This window comes from Xenopus laevis, chromosome 1S (genome assembly GCF_017654675.1).
Source record: "Xenopus laevis strain J_2021 chromosome 1S, Xenopus_laevis_v10.1, whole genome shotgun sequence".
Classification (NCBI taxonomy): Eukaryota; Metazoa; Chordata; class Amphibia; order Anura; family Pipidae; genus Xenopus; species Xenopus laevis.
In genome coordinates, this window is record NC_054372.1 from 65,129,412 (window position 1) to 65,154,155 (window position 24,744).

At 37.7% G+C, this 24,744-nt stretch overlaps 1 protein-coding gene across 1 annotated transcript in view; it reads right to left on the reverse strand.

Annotated features, from left to right (window-relative positions):
* Positions 1-24,744, reverse strand: part of bmpr1b.S (bone morphogenetic protein receptor type 1B S homeolog) — a 265,162-nt gene that overhangs the window by 199,481 nt on the left and 40,937 nt on the right. The window contains exon 3 of the mRNA XM_041579676.1: positions 901-949. The gene's annotated coding sequence lies outside the window, so the exon portion shown is untranslated. The remainder of the gene's footprint in view (positions 1-900; positions 950-24,744) is intronic.

Genomic DNA, 24,744 nt, shown 5'->3' on the forward strand with positions numbered 1-24,744 from the left:
CCCTGATTTAAAGGCATTTTGTCATTACTGCCAAAAATGCAAATACAGGTATGGGATCCATTATCCAGAATCCCTTTATCCAGAAAGCTCCAAATTACAGAAAGACAGTCTCCCATAGACTCCATTATAATCAAATAATCCAAATTTTGAAATATAATTTCCTTTTTCTCTGTAATAATAAAACAGTAGCTTGTACTTGATCCAAATTAAGGTATTATTAATCCTTATTTGAACTAAGCAGAACCATCTTATTTGGTTTATTTAACGTTTACATGATTTTCTACTAGGCTTAAGGTACAAAGCTCCAAATTACTAAAAGATCCGTTATCTGTAAACCCCAGGTCCCGAGTGTTCTGGATAACTGGTCCCATACCTGTACCCTACTTCTAGTTCATTAATTTGGTGTTAAATTAGCTTCGACAAATGCCCGAAACAACTTGTATCTTGCTTACTCTGTTACTAAATGGAGGTGCAGGAGAGTTATTAATGCTATGAGCAAAGCTTAGCAGTGACATAGCAGATAACTACTGTATGTCATTTAAGCTGTTACTGACACCTTAAATGACTCATTTGGCCTCAATTGGGACTTTGTTCCACCCAATGTCTCCTTACTCACCTCATACCCCTGCTACACCTCTTTATCAGTCAAGGTAGATTTTTTTTGGTAACTAAATGTTAGTATACAGTTTATTTAAAAACACCACCACTAACAACATTTACTAGTTCTCATTCTTTCCAAAGACAGTTGTTAAACATATCAAGAAACGAAAGAAGACACAGTAATAATAGCTTCATTGGTATTGAAGCCTGAAATTTTCTGTTGACGGTTGCCCAGTTTATAACTGCATCTAACCTCTGTTACATATGAGTAGAATATGATCAGTACTCTGTTCCTCTTACCTTGCAATCTTCACATTCACAAACAAATCAACTTGATTTTTTTGAATTTCTGACAAAAAAAAAACAGAACAAAGTTACATGAATACCTTTTAACCATTCAATTCAATAATTTCCCAGTAAACCACACAAGGGATAATTAGTCAGCAGGTAAACAGGTACAAAGTATAAAAACGGGCACAAAGCAGCAACTTTCGGCACATGGGTCGGAGTTGGGCATCCCTTTACATACCCTTCCTTATCTAACATTTTCAATAATTTGCAATGAAACACCAAAGATTGATGACATTACAAAAATTATGATTCAGTTTAAGTAGACTGATTAAAACTAATTGCATAATATTACTTTCATTTATTAAATATGGGCTTTTATTTGATTCATGAGACCTGCAATGTAAATGCAGGTTAAAAGCCTAACTAAAGTAGGCTAGAGATGTTGTATATTATGGTTTGGGCTTCTATACCAGCCCAAAGCAACAACAGGGAAGATCTGTGTCTCAAAAAATGTCCCAGAAGCTTGCGTCGTTTTTTCTGCTGAATCACTGCACATGCTCTGGACAGAGCTTACAGACAGACTCAAAATATACTATACAAATAGAATATAATTGTCACAGTATATGGCTGATTAGTATTTAATACAGGTAATTACTACATGGCAGCACAGAAAGCAGTGCAACTAGCATCAGAAATTAATAATCAGCCTTGTAGCGTCAGATTATGTTACAGGCCAACCTAATTTTCTTCTTGACCATCGCTAGCATTCGTTTGCACCCTATCGCCACTCTGGTGAACGGTTGTTACTCTGCAAATACACTAAGATGAGAATCTTACTGAACGTTACCTCTTTCACCAGAATTTACTTTGCCACCTCAGCAGGCGAATTAATAAAACTAAGCTACATCTTTCTCAATCTTATGTGACATCACATCCTGCATGCCGGAAATGCATTAAAGTTGTAAAAAAAAAAAAAAAGCGCTGGCTACTTTTTTTTTTTTTTAAAGCGTGATCGCCTTCAAAATTCCGAACTATTAAAGATGTAAGGGGCAGATTTATCAAGGGTCGAATTTCGAGGGTAAATAAAACCTCGAATTCGACCCTCGAAGTAAAATCCTTTGAATTTGAATATCAAATTCGAAGGAGTTAGCGCAAATGCTTCGATCAAACGATTCTAACAATCTTAAGAGATCGATCGATCGAAGGATTTTTATTCAATCAAAAAAAGCTTAGAAAAGTGCTGGGGAAGGTCCCCATAGGCTAACATTGTAGCTCGGTAGGTTTAAAGTGGTGAAGTATGAAGTCAAAGTATTTTTTAAAGAGATAGTACTTCGACTATCGAATGGTCGAATAGTCTAATGATTTTTTACCCATTCGATGGTCAAAGTACGCAAAAAAATACTCCGAAATTTGATTTTTTTTTTTAATTCGAATTCTTCACTCGTGCTTAGTAAATCTGCCCCTGTTTGTGAGCAATATTTCAACACTAATTTGAGTGGCATGCCACATTTGTTTAATGGTGGGCTCATGTCTAGGGCATTAAAGGATCTCTTCAGTCTTTATTATGGCTGATTGCACATTTGTTTTAAAAAGTGGCCACTTCAAGCATTTGCACCAACATTACTATTAAAGACATCCATATGACTTCTAGGTACCAGCCCTATTCCAACCTAAGCACTAGAGTGCTAGCGAAGTTTTGCTAGGCAGAAATTAACGCTACCAAAAATTCGATATGAAATGCTTACCCAGCTGAAGCAAAAATTTGCCAGAGTTCGGCAGCTGAGACACAACTTTGTATTTTAGTGAATTATTGTAGTGGTAACAAATTTGCGTCGGGCGAAGTGCCGCTGAGTGTGACGAAGCAGTCGTGTTGAAAATTCGCCCTTTAGTGAATTTGCCCCATGTATGCTTAAATAAAACGAGAGGACAAGTGGTCTCCATAAGTTTCTTCGGTTGAGCGCAATTCGAGGAGTTAACAAATGTGCAGCATGTTCAGAGTAAACTATATTGCAACCCTGTGAGAATACCTGGGAGGCAGCGGGCTTGCCTGCATGGACGCCTGGGTGTACTTATGATCTGGTTACCTGTCCTTGATCCTTGCTAGGGATGTAGCGAACCGCCGATAATGTGTTCGCGAACACCGGCAAAAAATGCTAACAGTTCGCGAACTGTTCGCGAACTTCGAACATCCGAAAATCGTTCGATTCGAACGATCGAAGGATTTTAATCGTTCGATCGAACGATTTTCGTTCGAATCGAACGAAAATCGTTCGATTTTAGTGACCGAATGGTCGAATGGTCGAACGATTTTGACGCGAACGCCTATTGGCGAACGTCGCGCGACGTTCGCGAACTTGCGGCGGACGCGAACAGCCGATGTTCGCGCGAACAAGTTCGTCGCAGAACAGTCCGCGACATCCCTAATCCTTGCCTGTCCCTGACCATTTTTCTTTAGCTGTATGTACCAACCTTTGCCTGTTACTGAACATTCTTCCGGATCCGGACTTTGTACTGCGTACTGTTTGGTTGACCCCGGCTTGTGTCCAGTGGCGTAACTAGATGTTGCTGGGCCCCACATCAAATTAATTTTAGGGCCCCCAACATATCCAGTGTTTGTCCTGTTTTACCAATATGTGTTCAAATTGCTCATCAATGAGAGCCTCATGGAGCCCCCTGTACCTCCTGGGCCCCCCTGCAGCCGCAGGGTCTGCTTCCTCTGTAGTTACACCCCTGCTTGTGTCCTTGTCTATGCTTCTGCTTCCTAATTCCATACTGCACTGTCTGATTGGTATTGACCCCTGCCTGTCCCACTACTATGTTTACTCATTCCCCATTCTTCCTGTCACACATTATGGTTCACTTGTCTGCCCAGAACTCTCACCTTGGTTCTCTCACTTTACGACCTGGTGGCATCTAAGTAGTGGAGGGCTCCTCCCGAAGCAAAAGGCAACTGTTATAGCGTGAGCCATGACAGGAACCTTGGTGTCTGTTCTGGGTTTTGGGATACCAAATGTTACAAACCCTCAATGTTGGAAGAGGGATACATTGTTTTTTTTGGTTATCACAATCATAGAAAACTCCCTATCACTAAGACCACCATAAACTATTGTTTGTACCAGAGAATTGTAAAGTAAAATGTGAGGTCATGTGTCCAGAAATTAAAGCATTGTAAAAAATGGATCATACAAAAGGTTCAATAGTCTCAAGAACACCACAAACCTTCACATAGGCTGGAAGAATAAAAGATAACTGTACATAAAGAAAAGCTCTGAAACATCCATTAACTAAAACAGTGTCGAACAAAAGATGGTCCCAAAATTCTTCCAAAGCAATGTAAAAGACTGCTCAGTTTTCAAACATGGTTTCTTTACACTGGCTTATTTTTTTCAATCACAACATAGTGAAATGTAGTATTTGTTATTTGCTTTCTTTTCATATCACTGTAAACTTACATATTCATTATTAAGGCATAATTAGATCACATGGCAAAATATCCATTTGTAAAGGTCGGAAATTGCAACAATTTGCCATGCAATCTAAGAAATACTTAATAAGAGAATATTCTGTGTGTGAATTTATATGCAGCTGCCAAAACAAACAACTGTCAGGGTAGTATTAATCTTAATACATGTTGAACAGTTGAAAGCAAACATTCAAACAGTGCACAATACTACATCTACATACCACCATACAACCAAAATTACACTAGACCCATAGTTAATGAAAACAGTGTTAATCTGCTCCTTGTTTATATTTGGGCTAGTCTTCATAGATTGAACCATTAATGCAGGGAAAGTTTGAGAAAAAAATTACTAAAAGTTTCATTTTAGTAGACATTACGACATCTAAACAAATAGGTTTTTGCATTAGAAAAAACTATAAAAAAGTTGTTTTACCCAGTCTGTATACCATCTGTAAGCAGTGGATTCTCAAGCTTTTTTTTCAGCAACTCTGCTTTTTGTAAAGCTACATTTGTAGCTTTACAGAGCATTTGTTTTTAGATGGGTTCAGATAATTTAAAAACTACAAAAAAATAAACAATGAAGACCAATTATAAAGTTGCTTAGAAATAACCATTCTATAACATACTAAAATTTAACTAAAAGGTGAACAAGAATAAAGTACAATACAGGTCACAAACTGTACTGCATTTAATGTACAGTATATAGATAACCAGCATCAGGACCTCATGCTCATCAGTCAGTGGCAAACCATGTTCATGCATTTGCAAAGCTTTTGTAGTTTTAGCTGTACAATAATTTCCTATTACACAAATGTTGGGTGATCCAGCAGAACATGGTTTTAGTGCTGTGTAAAATAAAACCGCCAATGATTGAACAAAGGTGGTTAAAACCTGCTGTTAACCAGAACATAGGGTTGTCACCTATAAAATCTTTGGTTTCTTACAATAGTGATGTAAGTGGCAGTTATTTTTCACCTTTTCTTTACTGTACTGTTTATCATCTAGTTTGACACGAATTTTGAATATTTAAAGGGGCTTTGAATTCATACTCATTGCCCGTTGTTAGGTCTAACTTGTATCCTGGGTGCGATTTCTGTCCTGAACTCTGCCAATCCTGACCATTGCCTGCCTAACTATTCTGAACTCTGCTAATTCTGAGCCTTGCCTGCCTGATTATTCTGAACTCTACCGGTATTGACCCTTGCCTGCCTGACTATCCTTTGAACGCTGCCTGTATCGACCTCGGCCTGGCTGACTATGCTTTTTGTCTATTCCCTGAACTTTTGCCTTTCGTCCAAAACATCGGTAACAACTGTGCCCCTTTGCCTGTCCAGAACTCTTGCTTGGCTCCTCTCTTATTAAGACCTGGCAGCATTGTATCTGAGGGCTCCTCCTGAAGCCAAAGGCGGCTGCTAAAGGCGAAAGCAGAGCCGTGACCAGGGATTTAGCACTTGTTCTGGATTTAAGGAGCTGATTGTGACAATATATATAGGCAAGTGGTCTGTATGAAGAAACTGAAATTAACTTTTTTCTGAAACTTTTGGAGATTATCCTAATGGAGAACTATTTTAGGTCTAAGAGTGATTTTTATTTGCAGTTACGAGGGATCGCAATGGGTTTTAATGTCGCCACTTCATATGCCAACTCCTTTATGCTCAGGCAAGAGGAGGAACACATATATCAACATGTATCATTCACTGACCACTGTGTGGTGGCGCTACATCGATGATGTGTTCATTTAGTGGAGGGATGACGTTGATTCCTTATCGCGTTTCCAACAAGACCTACATTAAATGCACACAAATATTATCTATACATTACACATACAGTAGATGTTGAGTCTATACAATTTTTGGATGTAAAGATAACTAAGGGTTTGAACAGATTCAATACTGAGTTATATTCAAAACTGACAGTCAGGAATCAGTTGTTACATTATAAAAGTTACCATCCCAAGCATATTAAAAACTCCATTCTTATCAGCCAGTTTTCATGGGTTGAAAGGATAGTGAGTGAACCTGACAGAAGGAATCAACAATTGGATGAAATGTATAAGAAATTCTGGGTACGGGGTTATCCTCCATATATTCTAGACAAAGCAAAACATAGGATTAAACACAGGAGAGGGTGTGTTGGGGTGTGATTGTCCACAAATCCCCTTTGTTACACATCTTAGCGATAACAGTGATATTGTGGCATCTACACTTCGAAAAACATTGGTGCATCTTGAAGTCAGCCTATCCAGAGATTAGGGAGTTTGGACAACCACCTATGATCTCTGTAAAGGTAGAAGTTGGGGGAGTCAGCTGGTATGATCAGAGACTCCGACAAATGAGGGACCAGAGCAAACGTATATTAGTCCAAGGTCATGGGGCATGTTCCCTTGTTTGTCATGTAACCAGTAACGTTGTGTCAATAAGTGTGCGGTTTTCCATTATCGATTAACAGAATGTAACTATCCACTGAAAGGGCATATTACATGTTTATCTAAATTTGTGGTGTACGCTCTGGTCTGCCGATGTGGCCTCATCTATGTGGGTGAGACCACTTTTCAGATAATCCCAACATAGATCAACCAGTAGAAGGTCTAACACCAAATTACAGGGTTCCAAACATTATTTGGAAAAGGGACACTCTGATTTAAAATTCACGGTTTTGGAAGAAGTCCGTCTACCTAAACGCTAAGATTGTGAGTTGTTATTAAAAAAAGAGAGGTATGGTGGATTCATCAGTTAAACACATTAGCTCCCAATGGGTTAAATAAGGATTATGACCAGTATGTACTTTTATAGATAATGTGTTCCACAGTTTTTTCCATTTTTGTATTATTTCCTATGTTAGGGCAAAGGGAGCAGCATACTGTAGATGTAGCTACTAAATGGTTTATTGAATGTGCTAGAGAGTGCTATGATGTCATATCCCATTAGTGAGTTCCTGTTTGATACCTTAAACGGGTTGTACCAATTTGTATCTCATTGTAATTATTGAACCCATGTGCTTGAAAAAGGAGTCTGTGTACTTCTTCGAAACGTTGTACTGCTAGGATCAAGAATCTGCTTTTAATACACCTAATCGCATCAACAAGAGTGAGTGCTGTTTCTATTTCTTCTTTTTTTCTATTTATTCTGTTGCTGTGGCAGCAACAAATTTTGGACAACCAGCGCCACGCAGTGTAACTGGGCTGTGCGGCATTACTTGCTTAATTTTTTTTATAATATATAAATATATATATAGTGTTTCTAAATATTGTGTGCAACAAACTCCTATTAAATTCCAATTAATAATTTATTGCCTTAGCCGATGAAAGATAACCTACAATTTTATCCTTTTTTGGGGTTTTCAATAACTTTCCGGTTAATTTGTAGTGTGACCCTAGGCTATCTGGTACATCTCCCACCGACTGGTTTATAGGAGCTCAGTGGGTTCAGACTGATAGGATTTACAGTATAAGTGAGTGGGCATCTTGGTCACCATGTGGCTACCCAAGCACTGTGACACTTTCTACGTTTTGGGGCAACTCAGGGAGATCCACTGAAGCACCATCTGTGGTTTCAGAAGACCTGGGTGCACTCAGGCTGGTTTTGAGAAGCGCCTGTGGCAGAGGTCAAGCTAAAGTAGGCCTGTGTGGATTACCCTGAGATTACTTGTATTTTTTAAAATCCCCTTTTTTACTTTTAACCCATTTAATACACCTGGTGGATGGAACTACCCCCAATTTCGTCACAAGTACCTTAAATGCCATTGCGTCCAGTTTAGTGCTGCAACACTTGCAGGTATGTTCGTAAATGGCCCCTGTATGATTTATGGCTGTCTATCTGTGAGAATAAAAAAACTAGCACACTGCAAAATATATTCATCAATCTGATCACAAACCATACAGATTTTCACCTGTAAAGACACTGCAGCAAAACAGTTATATAAAAGCACCTATTGAAATATTGAAATCAATATTGCAGAGCTAATAGGTAATTACGCTGGTTTGCAGAACATGCTCCTGTTTTACAAGCTGATACATGTTGCAGAAAGGATGCTGTGGAAACGTTTGTCAGAATGTAAACAGCACGAAGAGTTGGACAGCTACGTGTGAATTATTTTAATGAGTTTTTAAATGCAGTAGCACTAAAAAATGGTGCCAAGTACAATAAAATTAGACATACAGGATACTAACAAATCTGACTTTGGAAAGGCCGGCTGGCTTGGGAAAAGTATCATGTCTCAGCAAGTCCAATTTAACCCAAGAAAATAAGAGTAGCAAGATAAGTCAAAGATAAAAATTTCTGTGCATAGAAGTATTTCTTCTACAACTCATGACATTTTTACCTCCCACCTTATAGATGTTTACATGTCTTTTGTGACATCATTTTTTTTGTTATTTTAATGTAGTCATCCTTTTTTTAAAGCTATGCATATCTTTATGCTGCTATATAAAAAATGCTTCTGCACTGATGCTACTCTGCTGGATTTAAATAAAGTTTTGTGTTTTAAACAAGTGATTGAAAATATCACATCCTGAGGGTAGTGAAATAAAATGTACAATTTTTGCCCTGGTTAGTAGCCAAAAGTAACCAACATTTACCAGTAGCCGAACCATAGAGTAATGAAAACAAACATCTTACCTGGCACTGTAACCAACGTAACCAACAAGATGCATTGGCTATGTTACACATTTGTTCCATTTAATACATATTTAAAGCTAATGTTAACATTAGCTTTGCCATTTAGTGCCTCAAGGTAAGTTCAATCAACAGGAAAAACATTTACTCCTGAACATGTGAGACATTAAAGAAAAAACATATCTCAGACAAAAGGCTTTAAAACCCTTATAAAGCGCTAGTGTTTTAGCTAACATATCACTTACAATAAAAGTAATATAGCCCAATGTTTATGACTTCATTTAGGCAATTAACACTTTATGGAAATGCATTATTAATAATGATTGTTGATTATTTCACAACTAGCTATACCACTTGCTGTAAGGTTTACTAACCTTTTTGATTCATTGTCAGCTTTTTCATATACAGGTATGGGACCTGTTATCCAGAATGCTCAGGACCTGGGGTTTTCCGGATAACGGATCTTTCTGTAATTTGGGTCTGCATGCCTTATGTCTACTAGAAATTAATTTAAACATTAAATAAACCCAATAGGCTGGTTTTGCTTCCAATAAGGAATAATTATATCTTAGTTGGGATCAAGTACAAGCTACTGTTTTACTATTACAGAGAAAAAGGAAATCATTTTTAAAAATGTAGATTATTTGGATAAAATGGAGTCTATGGGAGGCAGCCATTCCATAATTCGGAGCTTTCTGGATATTGGGTTTCCGGATAAGGGATCCTATACCTGTACTACATGTATGGGACCTGTTATCCAGAATGCTGATGACCTGGGTTTTTTCCGAAAAATAGATAATGGATTTTTCCATAATTAGGATCACCATACCTTAAGTCTACTAAAAAGCATTTAAACAGTAAATACCCCCGCACTTTTTTTTGCCTCCAATAAGGATTAATTACATCTTATTTTGGATCAAGTACAACACACTGTTTTATTATTACAGAGAAAAAAGTAATAATTTTTAAAAATGTTAATTATTTGGATAAAATGTAGTTTATGGGATACAGGCTCCCGGTAACGGGTTTATTGATAACGGATCCCATACCTACACCATGCAACAGTGCTGCTAACCAGGAAATAGTGTGCAGGCAAAACTTTCATTGTTAAAAATGTAATACATCTTACTCCCATGGAACATATTTGGTCCCTGGAAAACCCACCATGCCGTGCGATTTCTCGGATATACAAACACATTATAGACCTCAAACCGACCCCACTATTATCTTAAAAGACAAGTGGCAACGAGATGTGACCGTGCCTGTCTCGGACGCCCAATGGGCAAAAATTACTCTATTGGTACACCAATCCTCTAAATGCGCTAAACTCCAAGAACTTAACTATAAATTACTAACTAAGTGGTACCGTTACCCTACCAAGTTGAGCAAGATCTACAAGGCAGTCTCCCCTACATGCTGGAGATGTAAGGAACATCTCGGTACCCTGACGCATATTTTTTGGGATTGCCCTATACTCAACTATTTTTTGGACCTCAATACGCAACACTATCAAAGCTGTTACAGATATAGAAATCCTTGATAACCCTTTGGCCTACCTTCTACATGACACCTCACTGCCACTAAAGACATACAAGAAGTCTCTAGTTCCCATAATGCTAGACGCTGCCAAGGCATTAATTCCCCTTAAATGGAGACAGACAGACAGTCCGTCCGTGAAAGATTGGTTGCTTAAGATCAAAGAGATACATAAATTCGAGGAGCTGAAGACTGAAACTGCTAGTGATTTCCAGAATTTCATGGCTAAATGGTATCACTGGATTGCATTTACCAATTCAGATTCTTATGTCCAATTGTGCACCGTGTGAGATTCGACCTGTTATTCTATTTATCACTCTCTATTTTCTCTTTCTTGAGTTCCCTGGGGAGGCGATGGGTGCCAGCAGTATCTCCCCATGTGGCCCATCCAGACTAGTAGCGTGGTTATCATGCTTATATTGGATAATTTTTCACCCTTAGCAGGTTCCAATCAGTGATCAGTGGACTTGAGCTCGACCACGCCATTTACGACTTTAAATATCCCCTGGCCGGTATGCCATTTCTGTTATCTTCTTCTCTTTTTCCCCTTCTTTTTTCCCCCCTTACCTTCCCTTCACCTTCCTCTACCCAGACCCTCTTCCCTCCCTCTCTCTTTTCTCACCTCTTTCTTACTGTACCCTCTATGTACTGACTCCAAAACCGGATACATCGGCACTCTATGGTAAAATTTCTAGCACCCCAGGCTATATGTTATTTTGCGTAGCCCTGATAGCGCGAAGATTGAACAGCTCCATCGTCTCATGAGTTATTTACAATGCCTTTGTTTATGCTTTTATGGCCATCACCATGCGTAACCATGTACCTGTGGCGAGCGAGACTCGACATGCTGCTCATTACGGTCTGGTCTTCTGAGATTGTTGATGTAGAGTCATTCTGCATTTGTGCATGGCTATCTGACTGATGCTATTTTCTGTATTGTTCCTGGTGCTCTATCTCTGTATTGACTGTGCTGTGGTATACCGTTCTTTTTTTTTTTTTTTTTTTTCTTTTTCTTTTTCTCCTTTTCAAAAATCAATAAAAACAGATTTATAAAAAAAAAATGTAATACATTGCAAAGAAAGGATAACGTACACATTCTAATAAAAACAGGTAATTTAGTCTCTTTGACACCTTTAAATACTGTAAACTAGTGCAATCTGCAATATACTGTAATAATCTTTTACTTAAGTATACAAAGGTAATGTAAGTATGACACAAGAGATGGGAATCTGAATTAATAGGAATAAATGGCAATCTGAACAAATGTGAGCATATCACTTATATGACCTATATTCATGAAAGAGAAAAAATAAAACAGTTCACAATTACTTTTTAATCACAGTTTACAATTATTACGAGCTTCCTCTAATAGAAATAAGAAACTTTCTAAATATGATCAACTCAAACGTTCAGAAATAATGTTTCTAAAATAATCTAGTTATGCTTCACTATCCCACTCTCAACAATTTGTATTTCTTCACACAAGTGAAACTCTGATTTTGATTGACAGCTAGGCCTCATACATCACTGGGGTGTCCCTTTGCCTAGAAGATGTATTAGAGATAACTTTTTTAAATAACAAACTATCACAGATTGTGTTTCACTTCTTGCAGGATTTGTAAATCAGGATGTTATAACAACATATTTTTAAAAGTATATACAGTTCCTCTTTAACTATAAAAAGAATGCGTATTTTGGGGAAATATATATGGATATTACAAGCACAAAAAAGCTCTGAAAAAACAAGTAATATTATTAGCAGTCCAATTAAATTATGAATTCTCCAGAAACAAGCTAGGACATTAAGGGGCATATTTATCGAGGGTCGGATTTCGTATTGAAAAAACTTTGAAATTCAAAAAGACCAACCAAAATTAAGTGGACGTTTTTTTTTGGTCGAATAGGTCCGTTTTCTATCAAATAGGTGTGTATTCGGCCGAATTCAAATCGTTCGAATCGAAGGAATAGTGCATTAGATCAAATTCAATTCGAAGTTTTTCCCAAAAAAAACTTTGATTTTTCAAAGTCCACCAATTGACTCCAAATAGGTTCTAGGAGCCCCCCCCCCTCCCACACCATAGGCTAAAACAGCAGTTTGGCAGGTTTGAGATGGGGAATGGTAGAAGTCAAATTTTTAAAGAGACAGTACATGTTAAATTTTTATATTCGAATTTTTTTCAAATTTGAATCGAATTTAGACTGTTCCCTAGTCGACGTACACAAAAAATAGCTCAAAATTCGAATTTTATTCATTCAAAAAATTCACCTCGACTTTTGATAAATCTGCCCCTAAATGGTTTTAGTTACCTTTGTAAAGATTTAAAGCATGGCATGATAAAAAAAAATGGTGCCACATCATTCATTTGGTCTGGTTTAAAGCCTGTGGAAAAGGAGACAAAATATCTGCTACCTTGTGCTCCTCTGTGTTGCTAATTCAGCCTCAGTATTGGAATAATATAAAAGTCCCCTCCTTGAACATTGTTCTTTATGATTATCTAATGTTTTATTTATTGTATATATTAGGCACATAGCTAAAATATCTGTTTATACATAGAATCAATTTACTAAATACCTTATTTGTATTGTATTCTGCCACTTTTCAAAATACTGTTTAAAAAAGATGCCAGCAACGTTTTTCTATGAAATTTGTTTCTGCTCACCACTTGGCCTGAAAACCAAACACATTTTCTATAGTCAGAAACATTAAGCAGACTGTAATATCTTTTTGTGGTGTGTTTAGTTATGCAGTCAAAACACAGTTAATACTTCAGTTTTTTTTTTTTTTTTCATTTTAGGTGTGTGTATGTGTGAGGTGCACCCACTTTGCATAAGATATACAGCAAACATGTCTTAAACCTGTTAACACAAGAGAAGAACATCCCAAATCAAGCGTAAAGGTGAAAGATGATATCTTCTTCAGACACCTGTGCTATTTTGCCAGAAGAAATACATTGGCCGTGTTACATGTTTAATCTTCTTCGCAAATATTCTTATGGACAATTAGTCACTATGGGTGTGTTACTTTGTGTTTTTCTTTCCCAGTGAATTACCTCTCAAACAAAATGATACATGGCAGGGATCAAACAGATACAGATTGTTGAAGTGGTGATGTAAGTGATTTGCACTGCCATATCCTTAAAGGGATTATTCATTTTTTACTATGATGAAGAGAGTGATATTCAGAGACAATTTGCAATTGGTTTTAGTTTTTTATTTATGGGTTTTTCCATTATTTAGCTTTTTATTCAGTAGCTCTGCAACTGTCCAAATGTCCAATTCTCTTGAATAAGAGAAGGAAATAATGCCATTACTATTTATTTAAAAAAGCAATAACAATATTTTTTTAGCCTTAGAGAATTTGATTTTTAGAGGGATAACCCCCCATTTAAAAGCTGGAAAGAGCCAAAGAAGACAAAGAAAAAATGAAGGTCAACTGAAAAGTTGTTTAGAATTAGCCATTTTATAACATAATAAAGGTTAACTTACAGGTGAACCACCTATTAAAAGGAATACTGTCATGGGAAAACATGTTTTTTTTCAAAACTCATCAGTTAATAGTGCTGCTCCAGCAGAATTCTGCACTGAAATTCATTTTTCAAAAGAGCAAACAGGTTTTGTTATATTCAATTTTGAAATCTGACATGGGCTAGACATATTGTCAATTTCCCAGCTGCCTCCAGTCATATGACTTGTGCTCTGATAAACTTTAATCACTCTTTACTGCTGTACTGCAAGTTGGAGTGATATCACATCCTCCCCCCCAGCAGCCTAATAACAGAACAATGGGAAGGTAACAAGATAACAGCTCCCTGGAAGATCTAAGAACAGCACTCAATAGTAAAAGCCAAATCCCACTGAGACTGATTCAGTTACATTAAGTAGGAGAAATAACAGCCTGCCAGAAGGTATTTCCATCCTTAAGTGCAGGCACAAGTCACATGATTGGGGCAGCTGGGAAACTGACAAAATGTCTAGCCCCATGTCAGATTTCAAGATTAAATATAAAAAATCTGTTTGCTCTTTTGAGAAATGGATTTCAGTGCAGAATTCTGCAGCACTATTAATTGATGCGTTTTGCAAAAAACATATTTTTCCATGACAGTATACCTTTAATGTATTGACTATAGCAGAGCTCTTAAGGTGGTTCTTTGTCACCACAAGGGAATTACAATACCACAAATCACCTGAAGCCCATGTTTTGCTATTGGACAAAGAAGGAAGAGCTCTTTAACTGCTTTATGACCACCTTGACAATTTACAAAGTCTCAATGCAACATACACAAATGCAGCGATTTGCAGTTGAGTTCTAGTGCTGTGCCAGGTATTATACTAGTAATTTACAAACAATAGCAAATGAAAAACCTGTGCTAGCAACTCCAGATTCCAGATATACAGTATATTGAAAAAGAAGAATTTAATAATATAAAATATAACTTTTAAAAACAGCTACTCGGCCCAATAGGCCAGACAACAAACAGAAATCGCATAAGTTAATAACCCTGCTCCAAGACATAAATCATTTGCAGACCTAATAATGCAAAATACTTCAGTAAGCAACTGGGATAATCTATGGCAATGTAAAGTCATGTGGGCTCAGCCAAACCTAACATTTTGGCCCTCCCACAGTGATTTTAACTTTAGTTATCCTTTAGTGAAGTTACTGTATATACTTGCTCATAGAGGGGGCACTGAAAAAACTGCGCCCCTGACGAAGACCCCTCTATGCATTGGGTTTTGACATGTAATTCTAATAAAGTCTTGGTTTTTTCTACTTCTACTGCTTTATTTTAGTCTTCTGATAAACCAGCTGAGTCCAACTTCACTAGCTTCTCTCAGACCTGATCACATTCTGCCCACATCTGAACTTGAACTAGCTCTCTCTACCATATCCACACAGGTATGCACATACCATTAACTGCAAAATTTAGATATGTCATCCTACTTCTCGAACTATTTTTACTCTAAGATCTATACCATCAGCTGTCCTTATTAAGCTACATCTACCCTTAATGAGCTTATTTGAAACCTTAGCATAGAGCTCGATTTTCCGTTGCTAATATTTTGGTCTGCTTTCCTTTAATAACAGCCTGCTTCGACAAACAAACCCACTTAAAGGAAAACTATACCCCCCAAACAATGTAGCACTCTATAAAATGCATGAAACAGCTCATCTGTAAAACCCTGCTTCATGTAAAAAAAACATTTTAATAATAATATACTTTTCTAGTAGTATGTGCCATTGGGTAATCATAAATAGAAAATTGCCATTTTAAAAAATAAGGACCGTCTCCTGGGAGCGTAGGATTCACTGTGCACACAAACATACCAAACAAACTATACTTGTTAGGTCACATGAGCCAATTAACTGACAGAGTTCTGTCTTTTGCTTCAGCACTTCTTCCTGTTACAGTTAGAGCTGCAGTATTTCTGGTCAGGTGATCTCTGAGGCAGCACACAGACCATCACAAAATGGTGGTTCAGGGCAAGAGATGTAAAAGGACAATATTTACTTAAGTATATATTCCAGTTTGGTAAGATTCTTTAATATGCCACTTAATATGATGTAATACTATCTGTTGCTTAAGTATTCATTTTGGGGGTATAGTTTTCCTATAAATGTTCTTATATACTAAAACATAAGAATCTTTTTCTACTTTAAATTGATTTCTCTCCACTATCCCGCCAAATCCATCTACTTCATTCAATGCTCAGGATATTGTTGAACACTTCAACAGCAAAACTGACACAAACAACAGTGTTCAGCATTATCTTCCAGCCACCCATCCATCTATGAACCATCCCCAGTCTCTAATGTGCTCCTTCTCCCTTGTGACTTAACACAAGGGTATTTGGGGTTATAACCCACTACAATTTGGTTTTTGACCACAATATTCCACAGAAACTGCTGACCCACAATTCACTAGTGACCTATTACGATTATTCTGTTTCTCAATTATTTTTCAGGTTACCTTCAACTCAGCTATTTTCTTGTTAGACAGTCATTTCTACCTTTTCCTTTCACAAACTTAAATTTGTCTTAGCCACAAATGGTTATCTACCCATAACATCCCACAAAATCTTTCACCGGGTTTAGCCACAAAAATGCCTATAAGTGCAAATGTATTGTAAAAAAAGACTTTAGATCTCATATCTAATTAACAATGAAATAATGACACTTTAACATTTTCTTTGAAATTCAACGGTTCTTTACAGAAGGTGCTACCAAAATTATAATTCAATTGCTCATAATATCACATGTTAACTACAGGTATGGGATCTGTTATCCATAAAAACTCTATAATTTCCCATAAAGCTCCAAATTACGGAAAGTCCATCTCCCATAGACTCCATTTTATCATAAATCAAGATTTTTAAAAACATATATTATTTTTTTCTCTGTAATTATAAAATAGTACCTTGTGCTTGATCCAACCTAAGATATAATTGATCCTTGGAAGCAAAACCAGCCTATTGGGTTTATTTAATATTTACATGATTTTCTGCTAGACTTAAAGAGATACTGACACCAGAAATTTAACCTTTTTTTTACATCTACCATAAAATTGACTTTGCATGCTTCTTATAATTTTGCCATAAAGTATTTGCCCAATGTTTTTACATTACCTATCTGACTCCCTGTGATCGCCTTTGAGGGGGCTGCCATATTTGTACAGCAGGAGTCCGTTAGCATTAGAGACGTTAACTGACAGGCTGAGATGGGACAGTCAGGTTGGCAAAACAGTCAGGTTTAGGAACTTCAACTAACAATTACTTACAAAAACAAACCTCTCAGCAACTTTTAGGTAACTTTTAATGTACATTCATATTTTAAAAAGTCGTTTTTTAGTGTCTTTATCAACAATCAGCATGAACTATAGGTAACTTTTAATGTACATTCATATTTTATAAAGTAGTTTTTTTAGTGTCTTTTTTCCCTTTTCCCTTTAAAAGTCCGACCAGAAATCAGACTTTAATAAATAACCCCCTAGGAGTAGGGCAGACAAACACCATGCTTTCAAATGTTCCTTCTTTAGTCTTAAATGTAATAATTATGATTAGGAAAACTACACTATACTATCACTACATGGAAATCAATTTGCTTAACAACAGATGGAAAGCTAGCTGTCCCTGTTCTTTTCATTACAGTATGTCATGAGTAACTTTAGTGGTGGTAGGACCTGGGGCAAAACTGACTATTTATATATTTATATAAAGTTGGGTTGTCTGACTTATGCACTCTTACCAGAACCAGATAATTAAAACCTTTGGCTTTTAAAGTTTGATTTGCTCTAAGGGTGAACAGGTAACTTTTTAGCTGTGAGGCCCAATACAGTCATCCCTTTCATTCTAAAGGAACAGAGTAATTCTGGATATTATACTTCAATGAGACCAATGGAAGACCAATGATGCAAATACCATGGGGGCAGGATGTGTGATTACACAGATGCCCCACATAAGACCCTATAGTGATGGCGACAGTGGCAGCATGCGATAATATCAGAAGATTCCTCCAGGGTGTGGCAGTAGAGAGCCCAGTTGCAAATTTTGCCCTTTGGTCTGTGGGTGTCTAGTTCTTCTGAAGAAGAATGCCCACAATCAATAGATCAAAAAGAGTTAATGCTAGAGCTACCTTATACTCTATGTGTTCTTTGTTTTTTCCATTGTCTTTTCTTCTTTTTGACGTCTTTTTAATGGAAAAGTAATTAAAACACTAATATAGTGAGCTGTAGGAAAGTTTTTTCTTTTCATGATAAGAACCATGCCTGGTGCATATGACAGTTTAAAGCTACCGCATAAACAAACTATCACATCCGCACTTCACAGATCTTACTCGGCTTGCTTGTGGTTTCTGCAGTGCTTGTACTCCTATAATTATATCTTTTGTAAATAAACTCTTTAAACTGATTACATTCAAGTCTGCTGGGAATTACAATATATCTACTTCATTTGCCTTAAGCTTTGAGAATTTCCATTTTGACAAAATAACAGGAGGTTTTGTAAGAATTTAATTGTGGAATGCCAAGAACTGTTAACTTACTGAAACAGTCTTATCTTATGTATGGCTCTGTATCAGGGCACATTCTTTCTATCTTTATTCCAGAACTGCATACACTGATCAGTGCCACAGCACAAGAAGTGAGACCATCAAATGGACAAAGAATGTGGTGACGTCCCACAACTACATCATTGCACATTGGCATATTTCGACCCCTTCTACTGCACTTTTGACATCCTACCACCCAGAGGTACTGAAAAGTGAACAAATCTAGTCTCATACACATGTGGATAGTACATTATATTAATGTCATTGTTAGCTTATATAGGTACCCCTATTTGTCACTGACCACAAAAATATGGCAGGTCAGATACAAAGTCTGAATTGAATTCAGAAGGCAGCATTTCCTAAGTACAAAGAGATAAACTATTGTGCTGACACAAGCTAATTATATGTGATCAATGCAGTAAACAAAAAATAAATCTGAATTTTTATCAGTATGGTACATCATTTACATCATTCGGACTACTGCATCTTGAATTATTATGAATTATATGGTTACATCCGGCAGTGCATTCCACAACCTCACTGCCCTCAGTGTAAAGAACCACATACGCTGCTTCAAATGAAAGTTATTTTCCTCTAGTCTGAAGGGGTTGCCTCTGGTGTGGTGCTCCTCTTTATGGGTAAAAAGGTCCCTTGCTATTTGTCTATAATGTCCCCTGATATACCTAAAGTGTACCGTATATACTCAAGTATAAGCCGAGTTTTTCAGCCCCCAAAATATGCTCAAAAACTCTACCTCGGCTTATACTCGGGTCAAGCGCAAAAACGGTCGCCGGCATCTAAGAATAGTCGCCGGCGTCTAAGAATAGTCGCCGGGGTCAAAGAATAGTCTCCAAGAATATTCGCCGGCATCCAAGAATGGTCGCCGGCATCCAAAAACGAGACGCCGGCATCTCCAATGGGAGTAGAAACCCTCAATTTTTTGATTGAAATTTACCAGAAGCTGCTGCATTTCTCACACTAGGCTTATACTCGAGTCAATAAGCTTTCCCAGTTTTGGAGATAAAATTAGGTACCTCGGCTTATACTCGGGGCGGCTTATACTCGAGTATATACGGTAATCATGTCCCCTCATGATTACACTTTAAGTATATCAGGGGATATATCAGATCTATTAAATAAAACCATGCTGGCACAAACTCATAGTATTATGATTTACAGTGAAGTCCAGTATCTTATCCCTTAATACCGCTTCAAAAAGCTTTCCTACCACTGATATCAGACTAACCGGCCTTTAGCTTTGAGGATGAGAACAGGACCCCTTTTTGAATAGCGGCACCACATTAGCAATTTGTCAGTCTCTCTGCACTTTGCCAGACCTTAATGAATCCTGAAGAATTAAGTAAAGAGGTTTGGCAATCACAGAGCTAAGCTCTCTAAGTACCCTGGGATGAATAGCATACGATTCCGGACCATTGTTTATCTGAAGATGTTCTAGTCTCTCTTGTATTTCCTCATGCGTGAACCTTAGTTGTATAACTAGGATTGGGACTATTAGAAGGAAACCTTCCTTAACTGGTTCCTCATTTGTGTAGACTGACAAAAAATAACAGTTCAGAATCTCTGCTTTTTTCTGTTCTCTGCTGACTCCTTTCAACAAACACTACAAAAAGTAGCTTGTATAGTTGAGCATTTCCTCTTCCATTTTGTCAAGCAAGTAGGTGATATTCCAAACCCATTCAAGGAAGAAGGTGTCTAAACTAGCATCTCTATGAAATACACTGTATCAAGGCAGGCTAGGTTAAAAAAACAGGGAAAATAAGTAATATAACTGCAAAAAAAGAGGAAACAGCAGAAAGAATTTAGATGATGAAAGGAATAAATGAGATCTCAATTGCAACCTATATGTTTCATATTTGCATAAAGCAGCCACAAAGAATGAAGCAGGCACAACACCAATCAAGTTCATGTTCATATTAAAGTCATAGTAAAGAGATAGCAACATGCCATAGGTAATGCTTGGCTTATGGAGATGGTTAGCTTATATATTACTATTGTGAGTCAAACACATAAATGCTTATGCACAACTATCAGAATATGGTTCTGTTGTTTTTATGGCGTACCTTATGGTTCAAACTGGTACTTTATTACTGTATTACCTTGCACTTGCATTACCAAACTTACTGACAATTTCAGGGCACAAAACCAAATTATTTTAGGGCTTCCCAAATCTTCAGAAAGGTGATCAATATTAGAAATCATGTTTAGCATTACAGACAGGAATATGAATAGTTAGGGACTGAATAGAAAGATGATTAATGAAAATTAGCAATAACAATACATTTGTAGCCTTACAGAGCATTTCTTTTTTAGATGGGGTCAGCGATGCTCATGTGAAAGCTGCAAAGAGTCAGAAGAAAAAGGCAAATAACTATAAAAGTAATGATGAAAAACAATTGAAAAGTTGCTTAGAATTGGCCATTCTATAACATACTAAAAGTTATTTTAATGGTGAACCACCCCTTTAAGCAATCATGTTATTGGTATGTATTGGAGTAAGAGCCATCATTCTGGTAGAGGCCCACAAACAAACAGCAACTGAAAGACACTGCAGTAAAGGCCTGGCAGAGCATTAAAAAGGATGAAACCCAGAATCTGGTGATGTCCATGAGTTCAAGACTTCAGGCTGTCATTGCCAGCAAAGGGGTTTCAACCAAGTAAATGAAAATGAACATTTTATTTTCAATTTTTTAATTTGTCCAATTACATTTGAGCCCCTGAAATGAAGTCATTGTGTTAGTTCCTCACATTTTTTATGCAATCTTTTTGTTCAACACACTGAATTACAGCTGAGGGGTTTCAACTGCATCTGAGTTGTTTTATTTAAAATTCATTGTGTCCAAATATTTATAGACCCAACTGTATATATATTTTTATACCTTAAAATAAAAAGTAACACTGTCACATTTTTTATTATACTGATACTCGTACATGAAATGATACACTGCTACCTGTTTGTCTGCTGCATAACTGACATCATGGGACAAACTTTTAACGTGAAATGGAACATATCAATAGACAAAGTGGTGCTTTTATACATCCTATTAATAGTAAACCATATAACTGTAGATCAGAAATTTTACATCAGACTGAAGTACCGTATGCAGGATTTATATACTGTATATTGATGTGCTTTATTAAATATTATCTTTGTTTCTGGTTAATATTACAGCCAGAATACTAAAAAATTTAAAAATGCAATGGGCCGCTTTTAATCTACAATAGTGCTGTACACTAGTGATGTGCAGGTTGACCTTCCCCTTCAGTGATATCACAGATGGTTGGAACAAAGCAAACATAGCTGGAAAGGCCGGGACAGATGTTGTTGCTGGGACACAATCATCAGGCCTGGATTTGTGGAAAGGCCTCCAAGGCCCAGACCTAGGGCAGCAGGATTTTAGCGGTGGCAACCACACCCAAATTGGTTCAGAAACACTGGGGATGCTCAGGAGATACAATAGTTTTTTTTTACATTTCCTGTGCCCTAATCTCCATTGCTCCAGTCCCAGTGATGAAAATTTGTACAAAAAAAGGGAGGGGATGGGGGCGATTAATGGCAGCAGGCCTAGGGGTGCGTACTATGTAAATCAAGCCCTGACAATCACAGGTAAAGGGCAAGGCCTACCATCCCAATACCCAGTACAGGGATAATACTAAACTATCATATGCCCAAATATAGTTGCATTAACTTTTTAAAATTATTTTATAGATCCACCACACCTTCTATAAAGAATATGAGGCTCTTAAGTGTCACGTGAAATGCGATGGGCCCTGTGGAGAATTAGTAAGAAGATACAGGAATGCCATGCAATGCTCCAAGGCACACAAGCTATGAACAGTTTTTTATAAAAACAATGCGACTGAATAAATAGCCCAGCAGCTCTGAGTTTAACCTAGCACTCTATAGAAAATGATATGCTGCTTCTGATAGGCCATTTGGATGACATAGGCAGAATAGAAATCAGCCCTCAAAAGAAGGCAGTGAGCAGTGGATAATGGAGTGATCTTCCCCATCATACAAATGAAGCATAAAGTGAATATATCAACTCAGAACCACCATCAGAAATCGCAGGGCCCCATACGACAAAATTTCCTGGGCCCCCTGGGCTATGCCCACTGCAAGCCCCACCTACAGGTCCTCCCCACAACACAGTAAAAAAAAATATATATATTGGTGGCTAGGGTTCCCACATGTTAATAAAAAGTAAAAAGATATTGGTGGTCAGGGCCCCATAAAAAAACATTTGTGGCCAGGGCCCCCCCATTAAAAAATATTGGTGGCTAGGACCCCACATGAGAAAGAAAATTGTGGCCAAAATTAGAAGCCAGGCCCCCCTCCCCCACATTATAAGAAAATTGGTGGCCAGGGCCCCTTAAACGTCCATGCCTTCCCGAAGTCAGCAGCTCTCAGAAAGATGGGGGGCCCGGCTAATCAAGTAAATGTGGCGTAGCTGGGCCCCCCTAGCCTCGGGCCCCCTACAACTCTCCCCCCTGTCCACCCCCTGATGGCTGCCCTGTATCAACCTACAGTACAAGTTTAAAGGATAAAGTACATACATCATAAGAGAAAGTCAAAAGTGGCATAGTTGAACTAGGAAAAATTAAACCCCCACTATCCCAACCCTCTACCTTTTTAAATATCTATTTGAAATGCTCATCAAGGTGGCTGCACCCAGCATTTACCTACCAGGACTGACATCCTTTGCAATCCTTTAATGAAAAAAGGAAAATAATATTTTAATGAAATATATCAAAATTTTAAATAATGTATAGCTTGTATGTATACCAGTCTCTGCCATTTCTCCTGCACAGACATTTAGACAATTTTTCTTTGAGCAGGGACATCTAATAATGTACTGCACTAAGCACAAGCTGCTTCATCCGCTGCTCTCACATATTCTGGCCAAATAAATTTCAACAGTGCACAGCTCTTCCAAGGACTCAAAGATCATGCCCTATAACAAATGAGATGAAGGAGCTGTCCGAAAATACATACATGTATGATTTCACATGGATCAGACATACAGTATATTAGGACATATATAAACAGATATCGATAAGAGAAATTATAATAACACTATAATTGCAAGAGTTTCATACTTTTTCCATAGTAGTATTTGCCTAAAGTGTTACAAAATCTATCGGATCCCACTTGTTCCTTTACAAGGGAGTTGCCATATTTGTGCTGCAGTGGGCTGTTACTGTTAGAAATTTCATCTGACAGGTTGAGAAGGAACAGTCGGGTTAAGAAAACAGTCAAGTAATGATTACTTATAAAAGCAGACCTATCAGCTAAAATGATAAACATGACCTATAGGTACCTTTTTATGTACATAAACACACCTTATAGTAGTTTCTATAATGTCAATATCACTTCAGTACCGGTGGCATGGGTTTTCTTCTGAATCTTCAAATTACGCATTTAAAAATGTCAGAGCCAGGCCGGGCAGGCGCCCTAGGCATCCTGGCCGGTCCCAGAGCCAGCTGGATGTGTGAATGCGCGAATTCTGCTGGCGTGCACATGTGCTAATTGCCGCTCGCCAAGCATGTGCGAATCAACAAGCACAGCAGCGAAAATACACTGGCCAAAAAGAACAGAGTCAGATAAAAAGGGGACCGGACATGGGGTTGGCGACAGAGAGGTACGTGTCTGGTGCCCCCCAGCTTTGCGCCCTAGGCACATGCCTACTCTGCCTACCCCTAGTTCCGGCCCTGAAACATGTTGTTGTGGAGAGGGGGGCAGTGGAGGGGGATGAGGATGAGCTAGTTTTGTTCTCCTTCAGGAGAACTGAGGAAGTGCATTGACATGAAACGCATCAGACCTCAGACGCTTATCTGTTATCAAATGTGTTAATAAAATGGATACCTTTTAATTAAAATATTGAAGTCAGCGATTTCTGTGAAGATCCAGATTGTGCTGGTGATAACTGATGATAGCGTTCCTCTTATCGACAGACTCGGATAGCGGCACCTGGGTCACAGTGCTGATCTGGTAAGCTTTGTATTTGTTACCTATATAAGTGGACTGCTTTAAATCTTAAGCACAGGGTTCAGGGCGAATGGCACTAGGAGTAAACATTGAGTGGCCCAGAAAGTTTAACATACATTTGTGCTTTTAAGTATATGGTTAATAAAGTAACCCCTTTTGGGCGCTAAGGATATTTATTGATGTGCTTTAG